General features: G+C 39.6%; 1 protein-coding gene across 1 annotated transcript in view; it reads left to right on the top strand.

Annotated features, from left to right (window-relative positions):
• Positions 1 to 14,055, top strand: part of ARAP1 (ArfGAP with RhoGAP domain, ankyrin repeat and PH domain 1) — an 860,101-nt gene that overhangs the window by 88,925 nt on the left and 757,121 nt on the right. Inside the window, exon 2 of the mRNA XM_053708778.1 lies at positions 2,161 to 2,240. The gene's annotated coding sequence lies outside the window, so the exon portion shown is untranslated. The remainder of the gene's footprint in view (positions 1 to 2,160; positions 2,241 to 14,055) is intronic.

Here is a 14,055-nt window from a genome sequence, read left to right as displayed (position 1 = left end):
TGCTGTAAAATAATGGTGGCCACACAAAATATTGACACTTTGTGCCCAATTTGGACATTTCCACTTAGGGGTGTACTCACTTTTGTTGCCAGCGGTTTAGACATTAATTGCTGTGTGTTGAGTTATTTTGAAGGGACGTCAAATTTACACTGTTATACAGGCTGTACACTACATTATAGCAAAGTGTCATTTCTTCAGTGTTGTCACATGAAAAGATATAAAAAAAAATTACAAAAATGTGAGAGGTGTGTGTGTGTATATATGTATATATATATATATGTGTGTGTGTGTGTGTGTGTGTGTATATATATATATATATATATATGACCATATTGCTGCTTCAAAAAGGGACACATATGAAAAATACATATGTCGGATCTGTTTAAAGAAATGCTTTGAATAATGTTCTGTTATAAGAAAAAACTTGATAGCGAAGCAGTGGATGTAAAAAGTTAACTTTTATTTTGCAACAATAAAATTCCATAAAGACAGGATAAAGAGGCCAGTGCAGCACCGGTCTTACGCGTTTCAGCTTGCGCCTTCCTCATAGACCATGCTGCACTGACCTTACAGCCTCATTATAATCATGTGCGATCCTATGATGTCACTCAATACAGAAAATTAACTCTTAGTGTTCTTCCTATTCTCTATATAAAACTTACTGCAATTGCCTCTATACATCTCTCTCACAGTGAATATCTTATACTCATGGTGCATTATGACAATAAAGCATACTTTCAACTTATACATAACTCATACCATTATTAATATCTATAGTAACAGTTAAGACCTATATTCATTTTATCTATAATGCTGCTTGTGGGTTAAATTTTCCTGGCTCAAAACTCCTTGTTTAATCATAAAGTTTAATGTGTTTTTGACAACTATTAGTGATAAATATTCCACCTAAAAACTTTTGGGAATACATACATCACTTATTGTATCTTCAATATTACACTATTTATAAGACTTGTATTTATAATAAACTTGAATTAACCCTTAAGAATTCTAACCGTTATAGTCAAATTGTATCCTATTTCCGAGATATTTATACATTCATATAAACACAAATCAGTATGTGTCCATCCTGCAGTCTATAATCTACTCAAATAGTGTAGCATAGTTATTTAACATAGTTAAGTGGCTATCTAGATGTAAGATAAACTAGCAAGCTTTTCTTAAAGTGTAAATAATTGTAGTACATATTCCTACTCCCAAACATTTATGAGATCTGTTTGCACATACGCGCCCTTGTCCGGTGCAGCTCGCCTCTGGTGGGCTGAATTCTGCTGTCGTAATTCAGCATTGCATACGAGCGCTTGCATGCAATTCTGCCCCTGCGTGCACAATGCCAATCACGCGTGGGCAGGTGCTGTCAATCTCCCCGGTCGGACGAGACCAGGGAGATTGAAATTCACCACCTAAGAGGTGGCGAAGGGTTAGGGAAGCTACGGTCTGATGACCGCTGCTTGTTAAATAGGATTGTAGGTTCTCTTGTGAGTACCTGCAGCCGTAGCGGGCGAAGGGTTTAATAAATCAACCCCTATGTCTTTGACAGATATTGCTCTTTTTATTAATTTTAATGCTTTTTTTCTTTTAAATCCAAATAAATCACATTAAATGGACAGGAAACACCATGGGGTTTTCATATAAAATGTTTAAGTATGGGCCGTAAAACAATGTTGCAATATATTTTTAGTATTTATGTTGCCCCCCTTTCATGTAATTTAGCACTGAAAATGTAGCATTTGTTAATCCTCAGAAATTGAGATACTCTATGCTGACTTACCAAGGCTAACCCTGTAACATATACGCCCCTAATTGCCTTTTAACAGCTGCAAACCCATTCACTGTATACTAACCTAATGACCATGGCTAGCCGTGTTGTCTGCTGACTAAAGCCCTGATAGGTTCCTCCAATAAAGCAAATGGAGGCTGGAGCTTGGCTATTGAAAAACAATTTAAGGTGTTAATTTGCTTTAAAGATGTAAAAACTTGGCTGGCAAGTTGTTGTTCTATAGCAAGACAACATAAATGTCCGTAATAACATGTTTACTGTTCATTTAACCCTACATATGAGATGCATGATACAATCTTATTTTTGAATTTCAATGATTTTGCGTCGCGCCAGTAATTTGCTGTTTTGCTTCTGTCCTGTAGCTGTTCATGTTGGGGAAATGATTTTCTGAAGAGACGCTTTCACTTTACAAACCATAAGACATCAGTGTAGGCATTATATGGTGAGTACATTATTATTATTATTATACCGCCTATCTTTGCATTGATTGGGGGCACAGGGTAATTTGGCGTTCTTGCATAACCAGCGTATGTTCCTTTGTACTCTGCACCCCTATATGTCATTGGTGCCAGACAGGACCAGGATTGGAAGATATCACTAGCAGCTAGTATAGGCAAGATGGAGTGTGACATATTATACAGATTTGCAGTATTGACAGTGTCTTTAGGATGTGGTGTCGAGAAGAAGGCGTTTGGGAATGTGTGGAGCTCATGAGAGCAGTAGTGAGATAGGGGTAGGAGCGTTTCGCCAATTAAATGTTTTAGGTGATGAGTGGAAAGGAGAAGGTGTGCTCATTCCAATTACAGGGCCTCAAAAGAGTCCTGTATTGTTATTTTTTTGTCACTACATCCCCGAGTCGGGAGTGGGTAATTTGCGCGCCTGCTGCCTTCCTTGGATGTGGTAGCCGTTTCTCAGGCTCCCTCTCAGGAATCGAACCCTGATTCCCCGTTACCACAAAAAGGAACGTGAAGATAGGATGTATTTTAAAAAAGGGCATCTGAAAAACACATGAAACATAACTATTACAACAGTACTTACCTTATGTCTTGTGGTTTGTTCATTTCTTGTATAATTCATATTAACACATTTATCAATGCTCACTTAATTCATGCGAGCATGTCATAATGTTAACAGCTTATGATATGCTAACCCCTTGCTAAGCTTCACTATACAAGTGTTTCTCCATCTGCAGTTAAACATTTTATCTCCTAATCTTCTTAAATTAGTTTTTGTTTCACTCCCTAGTTTACCGTTACTTTTTTTAGCCAATCGGCTCTGGATACAGATGTAAGATGTGAGCTGGTTATTTCATGTGATGTCTCCCTGTTTGACAGCTTATGCTTTACCAGGCACATAAAAGCATTTTTATATTCTATATCTTTATTTCAAATATACTAGAACAGAAATTTCACTTTTGATTTATGACTTCACATATTACTTACAGTAAAACAAATGAGAATGGCACAGGCAGAAATATTGGTACTCTTAACCTAATATTTTGTAGAAATCAAACACTTTCTGTAGCTCTGAATAAGTTTTCTACACGTTTTGACTGGGATTTTGACCCACTCTTCTTCAGCAAACTGCTCCAGTTTTCTCAGGTTTGATGGGTAACTTTTTCCAACTGCAAATTTCAGCTTTTCCACAGATGTTTGATGGGATTCAGATCTTGACTCGTAGAAGACCACTTTGGAATGGTCCAATGTTTTCTTCTCTTGGGTGTTTTTTGAGGTAGCTTTTGGGTCATCATCCTGCTGGAGGTCCCATGACCTGTGACTGATTTCATTGTGTCCAAAGCAACCCCAAAACATCACTGAGCCTCCTCCATGTTTCACGGTAGGGATGGTGATCTTTTAGTTGAAAGCTTATTTTTCCTTCTAACTTGGAACTGCTGTGATTTGCTAAAAAGCTCTACTTTTGTTTTGTCTGTTCAAAGGAAATTCTCCCAGAAGGACTGTGGCTTGTAAACGTGCATTCTGGCAGCCTCCAGTTGGGCTAGAAATGACTGTATACATTTTTTGTCTTAAAATCTGTTTTGATGTTCATCTAAGTTACAGTAATCAACAAATACAATCTGTTTTAACAAATAACATAAATTATTGTATTATTGTTTTTGTACATATTTAATATATCATTTAAAATTTACAGAATAGGTTGTAAAAAGTATGTGAAACCCTAGACTAATGACTTCAACAAAAGCTAGTTAGATTTGGAAATTGGCAACCCTGGTGTCCAATTAATAAAACCAGATTGGAGATGAGTTTGCTATTCATACAATGCACCTGTTGATGTGAACCATGCCAAAAAAGAGCTCTCAGAAGACCCGCGATCAAGAAGTTGCATAAAGCTGCACAGGTTTACAAAGGTATCTCAAAGAGCTTAGATATTCATCTGTCTACTTTTAGATAAATTGTCTCTAAGTGGAGACCATTTAATACTGTGGCTACTCTCCCTAAAAGTTGCTGTCCAGCCAACATGACTCAAAGGGCACAAAATTCTCAGGCCTAGATTTGGAGTTTGGTGTTAGCCGTGAAAACCAGCGTTAGAGGCTCCTAACGCTGGTTTTAGGCTACCTCTGGTATTTGGAGTCACTCAAAAAAGGGTCTAACGCTCACTTTTCAGCCGCGACTTTTCCATACCGCAGATCCCCTTACGTAAATTGCGTATCCTATCTTTTCAATGGGATTTTTCTAACTCCGGTATTTAGAGTCGTGTCTGAAGTGAGCGTTAGACATCTAACGACAAAACTCCAGCCGCAGGAAAAAAGTCAGTAGTTAAGAGCTTTCTGGGCTAACGCCGGTTCATAAAGCTACCTATGTACCCCTAAACCAAGGTCCCCCCACATCGCCGCCACTCGATTCAATTTTTTTAACCCCTGATCTGCCGACCACCACCTACGTTATACTTATGTACCCCTAATCTGCTGCCCCTAACACCGCCGACCCCTATATTATATTTATTAACCCCTAATCTGCCCCCCACAATGTCGCCGCCAGCTACCTACAATAATTAACCCCTAATCTGCCGACCGCAAAGCGCCACCACCTACATTATAGCTATGTACCCCTAATCTGCTGCCCCTAACACCGCCGACCCCTATATTATATTTATTAACCCCTAATCTGCCCCCCTCAACGTCGCCCCCACCTGCCTACACTTATTAACCCCTAATCTGCCGAGCGGACCGCACCGCTACTATAATAAAGTTATTAACCCCTAATCCGCCTCACTAACCCTATAATAAATAGTATTAACCCCTAATCTGCCCTCCCTAACATCGCCGACACCTAACTTCAATTATTAACCCCTAATCTGCCGACCGGAGCTCACCGCTATTCTAATAAATGTATTAACCCCTAAAGCTAAGTCTAACCCTAACACTAACACCCCCCCTAAATTAAATATAATTGTAATCTAACTAAATTAATTAACTCTTATTAAATAAAGTATTCCTATTTAAAGCTAAATACTTACCTGTTAAATAAATCCTAATATAGCTACAATATAAATTATAATTACATTGTAGCTATTTTAGGATTAATATTTATTTTACAGGCAACTTTGTAATTATTTTAACCAGGTACAATAGCTATTAAATAGTTAAGAACTATTTAATAGTTACCTAGTTAAAATAATTACAAAATTACCTGTAAAATAAATCCTAACCTAAGTTACAATTAAACCTAACACTATACTATCATTAAATTAATTAATTAAATAAAATACCTACAATTACCTACAATTAAACCTAACACTACACTATCAATACATTAATTAAATACAATATCTACAAATAACTACAATGAAATAAACTAACTAAAGTACAAAAAATAAAAAAGAACTAAGTTACAAAAAATAAAAAAATATTTAGAAACATAAGAAAAATATTACAACAATTTTAAACTAATTACACCTACTCTAAGCCCCCTAATAAAATTACAAAGACCCCCAAAATAAAAAATGCCCTACCCTATTCTAAATTACTAAAGTTCAAAGCTCTTTTACCTTACCAGCCCTGAACAGGGCCCTTTGCGGGGCATGCCCCAAGAAGTTCAGCTCTTTTGCCTGTAAAAAAAACCATACAATACCCCCCCCCAACATTACAACCCACCACCCACATACCCCTAATCTAACCCAAACCCCCCTTAAATAAAGCTAACACTAAGCCCCTGAAGATCATCCTACCTTGTCTTCACCTCACCAGGTATCACCGATCCGTCCTGGCTCCAAAATCTTCATCCAACCCAAGCGGGGGCTGGCGATCCATCATCCGGTGGCTGAAGAGGTCCAGAAGAGGCTCCAAAGTCTTCATCCTATCCGGGAAGAAGAGGCGATCCGTACCGGCAACCATCTTGATCCAAGCGGCATCTTCTATCTTCATCCGATGACGACCGGCTCCATCCTGAAGACCTCCACCGCGGACCCATCTTCTTCCGGCGACGTCCAACTGAAGAATGACGGTTCCTTTAAGGATCCAATCAGCCAATCGGATTGAACTTGATTCTGATTGGCTGATTCCATCAGCCAATCAGAATATTCCTACCTTAATTCCGATTGGCTGATAGAATCCTATCAGCCAATCGGAATTCGAGGGACGCCATCTTGGATGACGTCATTTAAAGGAACCGTCATTCGTCGTTCAGTCGTCGGCCAGGATGGATGTTCCGCGTCGGAGGTCTTCAGGATCCTGCCGCTCCGCTCCGGATGGATGACAATAGAAGATCCCGCTTGGATGAAGACTTCAATCGATCATGGACCTCTTCAGCTCCCGCTTGGGAGTGAAGACTTCAGCCGGATCATGGACCTCTTCAGCTCCCGCTTGGATGATGACTTCAGCCGAATCATGGACCCTCTCTAGCCACCCCGCTTGGGCTTGGATCAGGACATCGGAGGAGCTCTTCTGGACCGATCGGTGAACCTGGTATGGTGAAGATAAGGTAGGAAGATCTTCAGGGGCTTAGTGTTAGGTTTATTTAAGGGGTTTTTGGTTAGATTAGGGGTATGTGGGTGGTGGGTTGTAATGTTGGGGGGGGGGGTATTGTATGGTTTTTTACAGGCAAAAGAGCTGAACTTCTTGGGGGCATGCCCGCAAAGGGCCCTGTCAGGGCTGGTAAAGGTAAAAGAGCTTGAACTTTAGTATTTAGAATAGGGTAGGGCATTTTTTTATTTTGGGGGGCTTTGTTATTTTATTAGGGGGGCTTAGAGTAGGTGTAATTAGTTTTAAAATTGTTGTAATATTTTTCTTATGTTTGTAAATATTTTTTTATTTTTTGTAACTTAGTTCTTTTTTATTTTTTTACTTTATGTATAGTTAGTTAATTTCATTGTAGTTATTTGTAGGAATTGTATTTAATTTATTTATTGATAGTGTAGTGTTAGGTTTAATTGTAGGTAATTGTAGGTATTTTATTTAATTAATTTAATGATTGTATAGTGTTAGGTTTAATTGTAACTTAGGTTAGGATTTATTTTACAGGTAATTTTGTAATTATTTTAACTAGGTAACTATTAAATAGTTCTTAACTATTTAATAGCTATTGTACCTGGTTAAAATAATTACAAGTTGCCTGTAAAATAGAATATTAATCCTAAAATAGCTACAATGTAATTATAATTTATATTGTAGCCTATATTAGGATTTATTTAACAGGTAAGTATTAGCTTTAAATAGGGAATACTTTATTTAATAAGAGTTAATTAATTTCGTTAGATTAAAATTATATTTAACTTAGGGGGGGTGTTAGTGTTAGGGTTAGACTTAGCTTTAGGGGTTAATACATTTATTAGAATAGCAGTGAGCTCCGCTCGGCAGATTAGGGGTTAATAAGTGTAGGCAGGTGGAGGCGACGTTGTGGGGGGCAGATTAGGGGTTAATAAATATAATATAGGGGTCGGCGGTGTTAGGGGCAGCATAGCAAACAATGGGGCTGCGTTAGGAGCTGAACGCGGCTTTTTTGCAGGTGTTAGGTTTTTTTTCAGCTCAAACAGCCCCATTGTTTTCTATGGGAGAATCGTGCACGAGCACGTTTTTGAGGCCGGCCGCTTGCGTAAGCAACTCTGGTATCGAGAGTTGAAGCTGCGTTAAATATGCTCTACGCTCCTTTTTTGGAGCCTAACGCAGCCTTTATGTGGACTCTCAATACCAGAGTTATTTTTATGGTGCGGCCAGAAAAAAGCCGGCGTTAGATTTTCGGGTCGTTACCGACAAAACTCCAAATCTAGCCGTCAGTGAGGTAAAAAAAAACCTTAAAGGGATATTCCAGCCAAAATTGGAAACCACATGGATGCATTTCAGTATTGAACAGAAGCAATTTTGTAATATACATGTATTAGCAAAAATGCTTCTAATCAAAGCTATAGCTGTTTCAAAAGAGTATTTACATATGCAACGTGCACCAGCATTTTATACACAGTACTTGCTCAGAGAGCCTTAGGTGCTTATACCATCTGGTAATGATTCAATTTGTTAATTGCTTACATGACACAAGCCCCAGTGATGATCTGAGCAGCTGCAGTATTTAAAATGTGGGTGCAGTGACAATATCTAGCTATGCTTCACATGAACGAGCATAGAAAAATGTTAACACTAAATCAATGATAACTTTTACTAGAAGCATTTTTGCTAATACATGTATATTGCAAATATGTTTCTATTCAAAGATGTAATTAATCTATGTACATTTAAATTTTGACTGGAATGTCCCTTTAATGACAGCTAAAAACTTGAAGAAATCATTGGAACTGGTTAACATATCTGTTTATGAGTCTACTATACGGAAACATTGAAAAGGCACAGTGTCCATGACATGACACCACAAAACAAAGCTGCTGCTTTCCCAAAAAACAAACAAACATTGCTGCCACCGCCTGCAGTTGCCAAAGACAACCGTGACACTCCTCAACGCTACTCGGGAAAATGTTTGGGGACTAATGAAACTAAGGTTGAGTTGCTTGGGAAGAATACTCGTCACTATGTATGATGTAAAAACAAACATGAAAACATGATCTCAACGGTTAAGTACAGTAGAGAGAAGCATCATGATTTGGGGCGGCTTTGGGGCCTCAACCAGTTTGCCATCATCGAGGGGAAAAAAATGAATTCCCAAGATTATTAAGATATCCTACAGGATAATATCAGGGTGGCTGTGTGCACAGCGAAGCTCAGTAGAGGTTGGGAGATGCCGCAAAGGCTAGGCGAACTCGGTATGTGCTTCGCCTGTAACTGCGCCCCCAGCTCGCCTCCGGAGAAGCGCACATGTGCGCCTGAATTTATCAAAATAAGGCGAGCTGGGGCATATAATGATAAATTCGCCTGTCGAAAAAAGAATTTGCTTCCTGTTGGTACCATATGCGCCTGTTGGTAGTGCACATTTCTGGCAATAATGGTCTTTTCTTGGTGCTGAGCCTTTGAAAAATTAGTTAAAAGATGAAAGTACTGCATCACAATATGTTAAAAGCATGTATTATAATGGTGTTCGCCTCAGTCTGTATGGCGAAATATACAACACGCAATTGAAGCCAAAATTTCAGTTCCCTATCGGCGCAAAGCAATGATAAATAAGAAACTGGGCGTATTTGTAGGTCGGCCCTCTTAAATTACGCCTATTTACTAATGTATATTGTTGCACTCGGGAGCGTTCCCATGCAAAGAAGTTTCTTTCATATTTGCGCAATTATAAGCCCAGAGTGCTTTGATGAATATAACGATCAGTTTGTATGCGCTATTTTGGACGGAATTAAAGGAGAATGGCTTTGATAATCTACCCCCTTAGACTGAACTTCAAATGAGTAGTAAATATTTTTCTAACAAATTTCAAAGTTATGGCTATTTCCTCTCCTCCTGTATCATGTGACAGCCATCAGCCAATCACAAATGCATATATGTATTTTCTGTGAAGTCTTGCACATGCTCAGTAGGTGTAAATATAAAAAGACTGTGCACATTTTGTTAAAGGAAGTAAATTGGAAAGTTGTTTAAAATTGCTGCTCTATCTGAATTATTAAAGTAAAATTTTGACTTGAGTGTCCCTTTAAGCACATTATGTTTGTCTATACTTGTGACTTTGATGAAGATGAAATGACATTTTGTGCAATTCATGCAGAAAACCAACTAATTCCAATATATATATATATAGACACATGTTGGTATTGCATCCTTGCATTTAGTTCCCTTGCAGTTTAGCCTCATATTTTTATATGGTCAGTGTTTTTTATAATGTCCCAATATAGTTTGTATGTCTTATTCTGTGATAGATAATATCTGTCATTATTTAGTACACATTCTCCGTTTCACCCTGCTGGTATGCTGCATTTAATAGCACTGTGTTGCTACCCATACAATTAGAGTTTTTGGAACTAGAACAGTCCCCGACTATACAAAGCATTAGTGTGAGAGCACGTTCTTAAAATAGTCCGTTTTTTACAGTTATTAAACAAAGACCCATACTGTTCAAGAAGTGCGCTGGCTCCTACGGTTGCAGGGTCATGCTACACAAGTCAATATTGTATATGCTTTAGAGTTTTAGCGTCCATTTGACATAGAACCTTCTATGGTGCACATATAAATAGTGATACTCATTGTACACACTCACACACACACACACACAAATATATACACTCATGCATTCACACACACACACAAATATATATACTACATTCTCAAACACATGCTCACAGCCTCACACACATACACACACAGACACACACATATGCACTCATACATTCTCAAACACATGCTCACACACGTATACACAAAATATATACACACATAGATTCACAAATACATGCTCACACACACACACGCACGCACATGCACACAGACACACATATACACTCATACATTCACAAACACATGTTCTCACACACATACACCAAAATATATACACACATACATTCACAAACACATGCTCACACACATGTACACACATGCACACAGACACACATATATTCACAAACACATTCTCACACACATATACACAAAATATATATACACATACACACACACACACACACACACACACACACACAGAAGCTCATACACAAACATGCACTCAGACACACATATACACACATACATTCACAAACGCATGCTCACACACATACACACACATGCACACAGACATACATACATTCACAAACACATGCTCACACAGATACACACACATACCCACACATGCACTCAGACACACATATACACACATACATTCACAAAACATGCTCACACACATGCACACATACATTCACAAACACATGCTCACACACACATGCACACTGACACGCATACATTCACAAACACATGCTCACACACATACACACACATGCACACACATGCACACAGACACACACATATACCCACATACATTCACAAACACACGCATACACACAGACACACACATATACACACACATACATTCACAAACACACACATGCACACATACACACATATACCCACATACATTCACAAACACATGCTCACACACATACATGCACACAGACACACACAGGCACACATATACAAACATACATTCACAAACACATACACACACACACATATACACACATACATGCACAAACACATGCTCACACAGACACACATATATACACATACATTCACAAACACATGCTCACACACATACACACATTCACAAACACATGCTCACACACATACACACACATGCACACAGACACACATATACACAAGTACATTCACAAACACATGGTCACACATGCACACAGACACACACATACACGCATACATTCACAAACACATGCTCACACACATATACACACATGCACACGGACACACATATACACGCTCACACACATACACACACATGCACACAGACACACATATACACAAATACATTCTCAAACACATGCTCACACATGCACACAGACACACACATACACGCATACATTCACAAACACATGCTCACACACATATACACACATGCACACGGACACACATATACACGCTCACACAAATACACACACATGCACACAGACACACATATACACAAATACATTCTCAAACACATGCTCACACATGCACACAGACACACATATACACACATACATTCACAAACACATGCTCACACACATACACACACATGCACACAGACACACATATACACACATACATTCTCAAACACATGCTCACACATGCACACAGACACACATATACACACATACATTCACAAACACATGCACACAGACACACATGCACACAGACACACATATACACACATACATTCACAAACACATGCTCACACACACATGCACACAGACACACAAATACACACATACATTCACAAACACATGCTCACACAGATGCACACAGACACGCATACATTCACAAACACATGCACACAGACACACACAGGCACACATATACACACATACATTCACAAAAACATGCTCACACATACACACACAAGCACATGCTCACACATACATTCATAAACACATGCTCACACACATGCAAACAGACACGCATACATTCACAAACACATGCTCACACACATACACACACATACACACACATGCACACACATGCACACAGACACACACATATACACACATACATTCACAAACACACACACATATACCCACATACATTCACAAACACATGCTCACACACATGCACCCAGACACATACATTCACAAACACATGCACACAGACACACACAGGCACACATATACACACATACATTCACAAACAGATGCTCACACACATACACACACATGCACACAGACACACACATATACACACATACATTCACAAACACATGCTCACACACATACACACACATGCACACAGACACACACATATACACACATACATTTACAAACACATGCTCACACACATACATGCACACAGACGCACACAGACACACATATACACACATACATTCACAAACATGCTCACACACATACATGCACACAGACGCACACAGACACACATATACACACATACATTCACAAACACATGCTCACACACATATACACACATGCACACAGACACACATATACACATAATTAATTAAATGCCCTATCCTCCTGGCTTGCTGTAATAAAATATAATAAGAGCCATAAAACTGACTCAACCATAACTATGTACATAAACATAATAACCTTAATAACTTTATTCATAACTTAGAATAAATAACACACAGACACAAGTATGTGGGTAAAGATCCGTGGGTCACATTTATTATAGAACATGAGAACCGGCTGGACTCAACGGGGCCAGCTAAAACATGTGGCGGCAATCTAGCTAGGAGTAAGCAACCCCCCGCTAGGAAGAAGGGCTGCGCCCGTGAATGCCCACACAAGCGGAGCTCAGCTACACGCAGAAGCTTAGGGAGTTCTCGGCATCTTTCGAATGGGGAGGGACCCCAGGCGCGCGCCTGCAGAGATCGCCCTCCCCTGGGCAGCCGTCACTCTACCTCTGATGGCAAACCGGGGCGCGGACCAACCGCCTAACCAGGGTGTAAGTCAAAGATCTCCAGATCAGTAGGACCAGGTGTAACGAGGCGCGAAACCATGCCACTACCTGGGGAGTCAAAAAGCTACCATCCTCGGGCTTAAGGAAACACCTTGCTGAAACACCCTAGTGATGCCCAGCCTAGAGATTGCCGCATTATCCAATTGAAGGGAGGGAGGGAAGCTGTGAAGACGAGCTGGAAAGAGGGTTTGGGGCCTGTAAGCTGACTACTTAAAGGGTAAGCTAAACCCCACCCTCACTACTGCAACATTGTTGCCACTTCACAGCAGCACACTCCTAAGGGCCTTAATTATTATGTTCGTTCTGGGCTATGCTGCCCTCCACTGTCTTAATTAATTAAATGCTTTATCCTCCTGGCTTGCTGTAATAAAATATAATAAGAGCCATAAAACTGACTTAACCATAACTATGTACATAAACATAATAACCTTAATAACTTTATTCATAACTTAGAATAAATAACACACAGACACAAGTATGCAACCCCCCACTAGGAAGAAGGGCCGCTCCCGTGAATGCCCACACAAGGGGAGCTCAGCTACACGCAGAAGCTTAGGGAGTTCTCGGCATCTTTCGAATGGGGAGGGACACCAGGCGCGCGCCTGCAGAGATCACCCTCCCCTGGGCAGCTGTCACTCTACCTCTGATGGCAAACCGGGGCGCGGACCAACCGCCACAAGAGACAGCCCAACAGGCACAGCTCTTGCCGCCACACCTATAGATGTAGTAAGATAGCATGCCTCAAATTACA

The sequence above is a fragment of the Bombina bombina genome, chromosome 3, assembly GCF_027579735.1.
Source record: "Bombina bombina isolate aBomBom1 chromosome 3, aBomBom1.pri, whole genome shotgun sequence".
Classification (NCBI taxonomy): domain Eukaryota; kingdom Metazoa; phylum Chordata; class Amphibia; order Anura; family Bombinatoridae; genus Bombina; species Bombina bombina.
Note: the sequence above shows the minus strand (reverse complement) of the source record. Positions and strands in the feature narration are given on the sequence as shown.